Source organism: Tupaia chinensis, unplaced genomic scaffold (genome assembly GCF_000334495.1).
Source record: "Tupaia chinensis unplaced genomic scaffold, TupChi_1.0 Scaffold000290_1, whole genome shotgun sequence".
Classification (NCBI taxonomy): Eukaryota; Metazoa; Chordata; class Mammalia; order Scandentia; family Tupaiidae; genus Tupaia; species Tupaia belangeri.
This window is the reverse complement of record NW_006159775.1, coordinates 2,616,500-2,627,457: the sequence shown is the minus strand read 5'-3', so window position 1 is coordinate 2,627,457 and position 10,958 is coordinate 2,616,500. Positions and strand designations below refer to the sequence as shown.

At 36.9% G+C, this 10,958-nt stretch overlaps 1 protein-coding gene and 1 long non-coding RNA gene across 3 annotated transcripts in view; one reads left to right on the top strand and one right to left on the bottom strand.

Annotated features, from left to right (window-relative positions):
* LOC102499029 (uncharacterized) overlaps window positions 1–10,928 on the top strand; it is a 21,464-nt gene extending 10,536 nt beyond the window's left edge. The window contains exons 2-3 of the long non-coding RNA XR_334822.1: window positions 9,196–9,367; window positions 10,802–10,928. This is a non-coding gene — a long non-coding RNA (uncharacterized LOC102499029). The remainder of the gene's footprint in view (window positions 1–9,195; window positions 9,368–10,801) is intronic.
* Window positions 1–10,958, bottom strand: part of NOL4 (nucleolar protein 4) — a 365,383-nt gene that overhangs the window by 324,448 nt on the left and 29,977 nt on the right. The window lies entirely within an intron of this gene.

The following is a 10,958-nucleotide window of genomic DNA, read 5'->3' as shown; positions in this document are numbered from 1 at the left end:
TTTGGAGAGGTTTTTGCCATAGGGCACGTGCGCTCACCAGACAGACAGAGAGAGACAGAGAGACAGAAAGCGAGAAATCACCCCCCTGGGGGGATGGCCACACCACAATCCCTTCTCCTCCATTATCCTCTCGGGATCTTGGGCATGCACGCACATGTGCCTGGCGTGAGTTTAAGCCACCAGGTCCGGGACTCGAACCTCAGTCGACTATGTGGGAATCCAGCGACATAGCCATTATGCTAATTGCTGGTCTCCAATTCTTTAACTTTGTAAATTTAGGACATATTGTTGGTTGAAAAATAGTAAAGAAACAGACTCTCTCCATTTCTATCTTTCTAGATGCTTTTAAATCTGAATTACACAATGCTGTAAATATATATATAATATGTTAATTCCTTATGAGAGTTAAGATGATGTTGTTGTAATTAATGAAATATCCAGCTTATAAATACTTACACATTTACCGTTTTATGAACAAAAATTTCTTCTCTGTCATCCTCCATATGTCGAGTATCTTTCTGGTGCTTGCAAGAATTCCCAGGCTTTGGGATGAGCACATGTCTTAATGGTTACATCGCTGGACTCCCACATGGCTGTTATTCAAGTCCCAGATGCAGTGACCTGTTCGTGTATGCCCAAAATTCTGAGAGAGGAATGAAGAAGGGATTGCAGTATGCCATCTCTCTGGGAGGTGATTTCTCGCTTTCTGTCTCTCTGTCTCTCCAGTGAACACACATGCCATATAGGAAAAATCTCTCTTACACATACACAGAAACACAGTCACACTCACAGGTACATGTAAATTTTCCTCCTAGAATGATTAGCCTGTGTGCAGGAAATGCTGATTATTATGATAGGCTAAGTCATCATATGTAAACCTCTTTACTATATCCTGTTTGTTCTGGAACTCTTAAATTGAAGTGAAATTTTTACCAAAAGATTGAGAAGCCTTTGTTGGCATCTGCAAAAACAAAAATCTGTCATGGTTATAACAATTTGAAATGTATTACTTTTTAAGTGAATTATCAAAAGGAACATGGATGAAATAAATATAAAAGATACAAATACATGGAAAGATAGCACAGATTAATGGGTTAGAAGAATTCATATTGTTAAAAAAAAAAAACAGTCCATAGTTCCTGAAGCAATCTATGGATTCAGTGCAATGCCTGTCAAAATGACATTTTTTCCTCTTTTTGGACATTTTCCAAAGAAATAGAAAAACAATTCTGAAATTCATATGGGACCACAAAAAAACCTGAATAAGTAAAGCAATCTTGAGCAAAAACAAGAAATCTGGAGGTATCAAACTACCTGACTTCAAAATATACTATAAAGTCATAGTAACAAAGCTGTATGATACTGTACAAAAACAAATATGTATGCCAATGGGCCAAAACAGAAAGCCCAGAAATAAAGGACATATTTACAGCCAAATGATTTTTGGCAAATATGCCAAGAATACACAACGGGAAAAGGAACAGTTTCTTCAATAAATGGTATTTGGACAATTGGATATCCACATGAAGAATATGGGAATTAGACCCTTATCTCATACAGTGTATAAAGACTTAAACATAAGACCCCCCCCCCCACAACTGTAAAAGTATGAGAAAGAAGTATAGGGAAAAGCACCATGACAGTCTGAGCAGCATTTTTTTTTTTTTGGATATGACACCAGAAACATTAAAAATAAAAGCAAAAAGTAAACAATTGAGACTGCACTAAAACTAAAAAGCTTTTGTGCAGTCAAGAAAAAATATCAACAGAGTGAAAACAGAATGTACAAATTTAAGAAAAAAATTGCAAACTATATGTCTGATAAGGGTTTAATATCCAAAATATATAAGAAATTGAAATGACTAATAGCAAGAAAACAACCTGATTAAAACTGGAGAAAATGGGCCGGCAAATGGTGTAACAGTTACTTCACGGGATTCCCACATGGCCGACCGAAGTTCGAGTCTTGGACCATGTGGCTTAAAACTCATGTTGGGCACATGTTCATGCATGCCCAAGATCCCAGGAGGAGAATGGAAGAGAAGGAATTGTGATATGCCCTTCCCCCCTGGGATGGGAGGTGATTTCTCACTTTCCCTATTATTTAGTCAGTCTGTCTGTCTGTCTCTCTCTCTCTCTCTCTCTCCCCAGTGAGCACATGTACCCTAAAAATGGGCAAAGAACTGAGTAGATATTTATCCAAAAAAAGGTGTACAAATGAATGTTACATATATGAAAAAATGCTAACCACTGGCACATCCTCAGGGAAATACAACCAAAAACCTGAGTGATATGTCATCTCATAATTGTTAAAAGGCTATTATCAAAAAAATAAGATAGAACCAGTAGATGATGTAATGGTTGTGTCTCTGGACTCCCACGTAGTCAACTGCGGATTGAAACCCAGACCAAGCAGCTTGAAACTCATGCTGGGTGTGTCTGTGTCTACGTGCCTGAGATCCTGAGAGAATAGGGGAGAAGGGATTGTGGCATGGCCACCTCCCCAGGAGCTGATTTCTCATTTTCTGTCTCTCTGCCTTTCTCTGTCTCTCTAGCAAGTGCACATGCCCTATAGCAAAAAATCTCTAAAAATTTTTTCTAATAAATAAAATATAACAAATGTTGGAGAAAATGTGGTGCCAATAAAAATTAGTATAGTCATTATAAAAACAGTAGAGAAGATCTTCAAAAAATCAAAACTACCGTAGTCCAGCAATCCCAATATTGGGTATATATCCAAAGGAAATGAATTAAATATGTCAAAGAGATATCTACACTCCCATATTCATTACGGCCTTATTTGCAACAGCCAAGATACGGAATTAACCTAAGTGGTCATTAATAGATGAATGTGTAAAGAAAATGTGATTATATATATTTGCACACACACACTCACACCAAAATACTATCCAACTTTTAAAAAGAAGGAATTGGGGCCAACAGATAGTGTAACAGTTACATCACTGGACTTCCATGTAGTCAACCACGGTTCAAGTCTTAGGTCTGGTGACTTAAAACTCACACTGGGTGAGTGTGTGTGCATGTCCAAAATCCTGAGAGGAGACTGGAGAAGAAGGGATTGCAGCATATCCATCCCTTCAGGGGGGTGATTTCTTGTTTTCTGTCTCTCTGCCTTTCTCTGTCTCTCTGGAGAGTACATGTGCCCTATAGGAAAAATATCTCTTAAAAAAAAGGAATTTATGTCCTTTGCAACACCATGAATGAATCTAGACAACATTATGTTAAGTGAAACCAATCAGTCAGAGAAATACAAATACTACATCATCTCACTCTTATATGCAACCTAAAAAATTAAACTTGTAGAACTGGAGAGTAAAAGAGAGTAGAATGGTGGTTACCAAGAGCTGAGGTAAATGGCAAAGATTGTGGAGATGTTAACTAAAGAATACAACTTTCAGTTAGGAGGAATAAATTCAGGAGGTCTAATGTATACCAGGTTGGCTATAGTTTATTACAATGCATTATATTCTTGAAAATTGCTAAGAGATTTTAGGTGTTCTCACCACATCAACTTAAAAAAAAAAAAGATGTGGAGTAATGCATATTTTATAATTAGATCAATTCATAAATTCCACACTGTATACATATACCACAATATAACATGTAATATGCCATAAATATGTATAATTTTTCTATTAAGTGAATTATTGAAAGGGAAAGGAAAGAAGAGAAAAGAGAGGAAAGATAAGGGAGGAAGAAAAGAAAGAAAGAAGGAAGAAGGGAAGGAAGAACGAAGGAAAGGAGAAAAAATTTTGGTTGAATTGCTGTATTTATTTTTTTACTTTGGGAAAAAGGTAACCACCCTCAGCATCTCTAAACTCCCTGTTCAAAATTCAAATATTAAAATATGCTACAGATTTTGTCTCACCTTATTAATTCCCAGGAGCTATGATGTTAATTCTGTTACCTTCCATTGTTTTTGGATGATAGGGCTGTGAGTAAGTTTTGCATTTTTTTTTTTTTGAGATAGATTTTGCTATAGGGCATGTGCACTCGCCAGAGAAACAGAAAATGAGAACTCACCCCTCATGGGGGATGGTCATATGGCAATCCCTTCTCCTCCAGTCTCTTCTCAGGATCTTGAGCATGCGCAGGATCTTGAAACCATGTGCCCTCATGGTTTCAAGCCTCCAGATCTGGGACTTGAACCACGGTCAACTATGGGAAAGTCCAGCGATGTAACCATTGCACCATCTGCTGGTCCCAGTTGTATGGATTTTATTTCCTATTGAGTGGTCAAGATATCTTAGATATTAAAAAAAAAAAAAAAAAGTCACTTAGGCCAGTGGTTGCATGGTGGTTAAGGCAGCTGGATACCACAGGGCTGACTGTATGTTTTGATCCTGGATGTACTGGCATGGGTGTGCATGCCAGAAAAATCCTGAAAGGAGAAATGGAGGAGAAGAGACTGCAGCATGACCATCCTCCATGGGTGGTGCTTTCTCACTTTCTTTCTCTCCAGTAAGTGCATGCACTCACTACAAATTTAAAAGTACAGGTATATATCATCACCTTGCCTGGAATTAAAATATCATGACATTGGTATCAAGTGCATAAATGGATCAACCTTTTACTTAAAAGAAAAAAATCTCTTCCAGTAGATTAAAAAAAATCATTTTTTCTCTCTTCAGAATAATCTCTATTCAATTTTATCAATTCAAAGTTTTTGATAACTATAGAAGGTCACACAAGAAATAGCTATATTCATGAATACTTAAAATAATCATAAATTGCATTTTCTGATCCCCCCAAAAGGAATATTTATCTACATCTTATTCTTCCTCTTCTGTTTGAAAAAAATATATGTTGATTGTGACATAGATTCCCTTCAAAGGATTTTTATGCTGAAAATATTTTTTCCTTAATATGTGTTTAGGACACAGAGAAATCGTTTGTACTATTATATTTGGTTCACTAGGAGAAGATGGCCAGTTAAATGTGTATGTATACATACTGTCCCTATACAAATACTAAGGATAGTCAACTAGATTACAAAGAGTCTATCATTTTATTCAATCAAACTAAGGAAGTCACCTACTAAAAACATTATGACATCTTACGGAAATTGTTGATCACAGCATCTGAGTAAGGAAACCGGTGCAGAGTCAGGATCACAGAGTGATTTTTAAATCACAACATAATTTAGTATATAACAAAGTAAATGGCCTGTCCTCAAAGTGAAGTTGACATTACTGAACTCCTGTCAGCAGAACATGAATTTTTTGATTACATGTTCACAGCAGGGATTTGGGGGCCTTCAAGCAAACATTGCTGAGGAGGCTTATTCACACTTTGTTAACTGCAAAACATATATATTTGCAGCAAACTTTCATGCAATGGGAAGATCACTTGGAATTTACAAAAGTCCCTGGAAAGGGGCATTTTCTTGCAATTATTTAACTTATTTTCCATTAACTCTTGCCTTTGTTCATGTAAAGAAGCCACACTAAAATTTCAGAAAACTGTGTAATAATATTCATCAGGTATTTTCTCTAAGTTGGATGACTATAGTTTATTTATATTTGCTGTACAAACACAAGTTTATAACTCTCTAAATGTTTCTGATAACAGTTTTTAAGAAAGCTTTGGTAAATCGATAGATAAGCAGATGCTTTAGTGCTTTTCAAAATGGTTTTCTGCTGCCTTTACAGTTTCTTAAATGTCCTCACACGGAGGGAATAGCTAAGGTTTTGACTTCTATTGTTTACTTTTAGGTCTGGATAATGTAATGAAGAATTCATGGAGATTCGTTATTCCAAATAGAAAATTTGATGTGGATGGAGAAAAATAAAAAAAGAATGCTAACATAAAAATTATAACATATAACATGAATATTAAACAGCTTTCAAGGATAGTCAATATTTTATTTCATTTTATTATGCTTTTATAATTAAGAAAAGGGAATGGAAAGGAAACTGAAAGCTATGGTCTTTATTCTTTTTCTGTTAGCTTCATCCTTTTAAACTAAGAATAGATGAACCTTTCAGAGTTGAACAGATCCTTAGAAAAATCTGGCACAACTCCTTAATTTTATAGTTCTTCAAGGTAAGGTCAAAAGCAGTCAAATGAACATTTGACTTGTCTATGGTAAACATACATTATGAGCTGATAATACCATAAAAGAACAAATCCATATTTTTCTTATTCAACATTTTTCATATGCCTGCTTTATGCCAAGGAATACGTAATAGTGAGGAAAAACTCTGCCTGTTCCGATGGAACTCACCTCATGGGAATGGCAGGCTTTAATCAAGTAATCGCTCCAGTACATGGATTATCATAAAGTGAAATGACTATTAAGGAGGAATGCTAATGAGGTGGAAATTTATCTTAGGTCTGTAAAGGGCATTGCTTGAGAGGAGGCTAAAGGATGTAGAAGTTAACTAGGTGGATAGGACCGTGAAGGCTTTGAATTCCTGGCAAAGGGAAGAGCATAAGCAAGGTCCTTAGTAGGGAGAGAGCATCATGACTTTTAGAACATGAACAAAGATTAGAAGAATTGGATTAAAAGAAAATAAACAGGGGCTGGACAGTGGCACAGCAGTAATGTACCTGGATTTACATGGGAAAAGCTTGGGTTGTTTCCTAAGGCTTCCCTGTGCACAATGGTGCATGAGTATGTGCCATGATCTGGGGTGGCTGGGGCTGGGGGTCGATTGTGACATGAAGACCCTCTCTCTCTCTCTCTCTCTCTCTCTCTCTCTCTAACTCTCTTATGTAAGAAATAAATAAACTTAAAAAAAAAAAAAAAGAGCTTCAGAGATTTATGGGACTATCAAAAGTTTTATATGAATAGCTAAGACTCAGACAGAGGGGTGGCAGAAAAAGTACTTGAAAAAACAATGCCCAAAATCTTCTCCCATTTGGTGAAAGACATACATTTACACAAAAATGTGCAAGAGCTGGCCCAGCTTTGGTGGCACATGTGATCAGGCACCACTTCATGAGGTCAAGATGACATGGGAGATTCGGGGTTGACTGTTGGACCAAGTGCTGCATGCCTGTAATCCTAGCTAACGGGAGGCTTGTTCAGGAGGATTGCAGCATGGCAAGACCTGGCAAAAGTCAGCCTTTGACTCTCTTCCTCTCAGGAAAAGTACAACTCAAGAAGCTCATCAATCCTCAGAGTATAAATACAAAGAAAAAGAAAATCTCAGCTGTTCCTATCATAGTGCACCTCGTCAAGACCAAAGATTAAAAGATAGTTTTCTTTTTTCTTTTTTTCCTCCTGAGGAACTTAGAGTTCTAACTATCATGACACAAGGATAGAAATCACTGACCCTGCTCATTGATGGACCTGGAGAACAGAAGACTCAAATATTACGAAATAATCTCTATTATGTTTAAAAAAGTGACATCAGTTCATTTTAGGAGGTGGCATGAAAGCTATCTACAATCAAATGCACCAAACTGTTATTCCATTGTGCATTAAAAATACTCATGTCAAATGGTACAGTTCAAAGGGAAAGGGAAGCCTTGGACCTACACAGTATAAATGCTGGCTGCCGCTAACTGCTCAGACTATTCATCCAATGGCTGCCAACAACTAGAGCACCAGCATCTTCACCTGGGGGAAATAGTGTGTATTTACTATTCTTTTTATAGAATGCCTGCTTTTTAATTCAGTTTTCATTTTTGTAATTGTTATTTTGTTTTTCAGCCTCTGGCACCATCTACAGAGTGTCATCACAGCAGTAAGCAAAATAAGAATTGACAGGGAAATAAACTTGTTACTTTTCATCACAGGAGAGAAAACACTACCGTGAGGAAGAGCTCATTAGAAAGTTAATTTTGAGTCATTGCTTTTGCCATTTAACAAACTGGACCACAAAGCCATGCTGATTTGACAACACTTAATTGGCTTCTCTTCTACAACCAATATAACCTCAAAAGCAAACCAAACAAAACGTGTATCATAGAGATGCAGTTTGTCCCAGTATTGATGCCAGTCCTCATTATAGTTCTCACTATGGGGTGGGGGAGAATTAATGAAAATAAAGTAAAAGAAAAGTGAAAAATGTAAAAGCTGTTATTGAATCTAAGATTAAATCCTTTCTATTTTGTTGTTGTTAGGTTAAATTCTCTTACTTTTATAAAATGATGGCATACCAGATGACAGTGTGTTTTTTAATACTCTTATATTCTTACATGGCAAGACAAAAAAATTGGCATATAGCTTTTGTCTCGCTTTTTTTTTTTTTTCATTTAATAGTTTAAGAAATGAAAAGATTTCAAGGGAACCTTCAGAAGAAGTAATAAATATAATGGTTGGGAACCAGCAGTTAGCGTAATGGCTATGTCGCTGGACTCCCACATAGTCGACCGCGGTTTGCGTCCCGGACCCGGTGGCTTAGAACTCACGCCGGGCGCATGTGCGTGCGTGCCCAAGATCCCGAGAGGAGAATGGAGGAGAAGGGATTGCAGCGTGACCATCCCCCCTTGGGGGGTGATTTCTCGCTTTCTGTTTCTGTGTCTCTCTCTGTCTGTCTGGTGAGTGCACGCGCCCTATAGCAAAAACCTCTCAAAATAAATAAATATATAAATAAATATAATGGTTATTAATTTACATAGGTCATACAGTTAGACTATGCCATTGTGGTACCATAAGTCAATTGTCAATATGAGAGAGCTGATCAGTGTAGCGAGAAAATAAAAAAATGTATAATTGGAATAAATTCATTGGCTAGTCCAGGGTAGGTATTCAATGTAAGAGTTCCACGTGGTAAGAGGAGATCCACATGGAAGAAGTTTTGTTTTGTGTGTGTGTGTGTGTGCGTGTGTGTGTGTGTGTGTGTTTTCCTAAATGGCCCCAATGAACAGGACAGTTTCTTGTAGTGAAAAATAAATTTCAAAACTAAGGATCAGTTTCTGATTTAAAAACAACAACAAAAATAACTCATTTTTGTCTTAAACAAATTAACAACTTTGTACTCTCTTATTCTAGGTTTATGTAGAAAGAATTGATGTTATTTTGGTAAGATACATAGACTGACAAATAGGTAAAAAGAAAGAGAAAGGAAAATGGTTTTTCTATTGGCTTTTACATTACCATTTCCAAAATCATACCTAATTTTACTTAGAAAGTACTTCTATGGTATCTAGTATGTACCTGAGTTTTTTTCTAAGTGTATTTCAAATATTAACTAATGCCACCTTCATGAAAAATTCCCATAGGTAGCTATTGCCTTAGTTAATAGATGAAGAGCTGAGTCGTGCTAATGTTAAGGAACTTGCCCAACACCACAGTAATACATGAAAGAGCTGAAAGAGCTGGAACCAGACAGTGGCCTGCCTGCCTTTGGAGCTGTGTTCTTAACTGGACCTTTGGTGCTACCAGGAATTAATGGTAAGAATTATATATCACCAAGAGTCAGAAAAGCAGCATAATCACCTCTAAGCATGCGATAGTCAGTTATATAAAGTACACCAGATAAATCCCAATTATTTCGTACTTTTCCTCAGCATCCTTTTTTCTTCAGACATACACTATTGTTTCTTTCTTTGATGGTTTCTCTAATCATTCTACTTCTCAGTCTGCCCAAATGAATATTGGGCAAAACCCAATAGACTTTAATTTTTAAGAATTATTTATTTAATTTGATTTATTATTATTGTTTCTTAATTTGATGACAGAGAGAGTGAGAAAGCAAGTCTCCAGGTATAAGACTTAAACCACAATCGGCCACATGGGAGTCCGCCACGCCACCTGCCAGCACCTCCGTACATTCTTAAGTTCAACGAATTTCATATGGTAGTTTTCAGTTCCATGAGAGCCACTTGGAATTCTTCAAAATTATCCCATGGCCAGAGTTTCATTTAAAAGATACTTAAGAATGTTCTAATCAAGCTAGAATTTAAATATATCTATCATTAATGCAAATCTTAGCAACGTAAAAATCCCAATTTTCTGTTACTAGTGGTTAAGTCAGGAAATAAACCACCTCTCTGCTCATCTAGCTCTAGATCTATATTTATTCCATATACAAGCTTTTATTGCTTATACCCTTTTCATGAATAACTATATTTGCTTAATTTCCTTATTTGGAGCATTGAAAATGTTAAAGTCAAACAATGCCATTACATTGTATTTGTCCGGGGCCAGTTCCATGGGGGTTAAGGGAGTCAGGTTCCAAATGGCCGACAAAACATGTGCTTGGAATCCAGGCCCTGGTGGCTTGGAAAACATAGTGTGTGTGTGTGTGTGTGTGTGTGTGTGTGTGTGTGTGCGTGTGTGTGCAAGTGCCTAAAGTTCCAACGAGGTGGAGAATCGGACAAGAAAGGATTTCAGCATGACCATGTCTGATTTGGTTGTGCTTTCTCCCTCTTGCACTCTCCCTCTCTTGCTCTCTCTGTGTGTCTCTGTCTCTCTCTGGCAAGCACACGTCCCTCTAGCAAAAATTGTAAAGATAGAAATAAAGATAAACACCATTTCTCTCATGCCTAGTACTCAATTGAAGATTTAGAACCATCAAAACTAAATCTCAACTTCTATTAATCTTTAAAAAAAAAGAATCAGTCATAAATCCCACTTTTGTTACAATTTTATTACGTTGTTAAAAACTTATTAAGCACTTACTCTGAACTAGATACCACACAGGGTTCTAGGAATACTAATATGATTCAGGTAAGTGTTGCTGCAGTTCAGGTACTTACGCTGAGAGATAAATTTTGGATTGTCGCACCAGTCCATTCTGCTGACATTATTTGCTAAGTAATAAATTATATGGCTACATAACTTACTGCAATCTATTTTATTCCCTTCAAAATCTTCATTCTACAGTTAAAAATCTAATCCCAGAGCTGGCTCCCCAGCACAGCAGAAATAGACTGCTCAAGAGAGGCTGGCTCACACATTGCAACTGCAGTTAGAATCTGCCGGCAGGTCAGCTAGAAACACTGCAGGCACAGAAGCCAGTGCCCACAGTCCTAAGACTGGA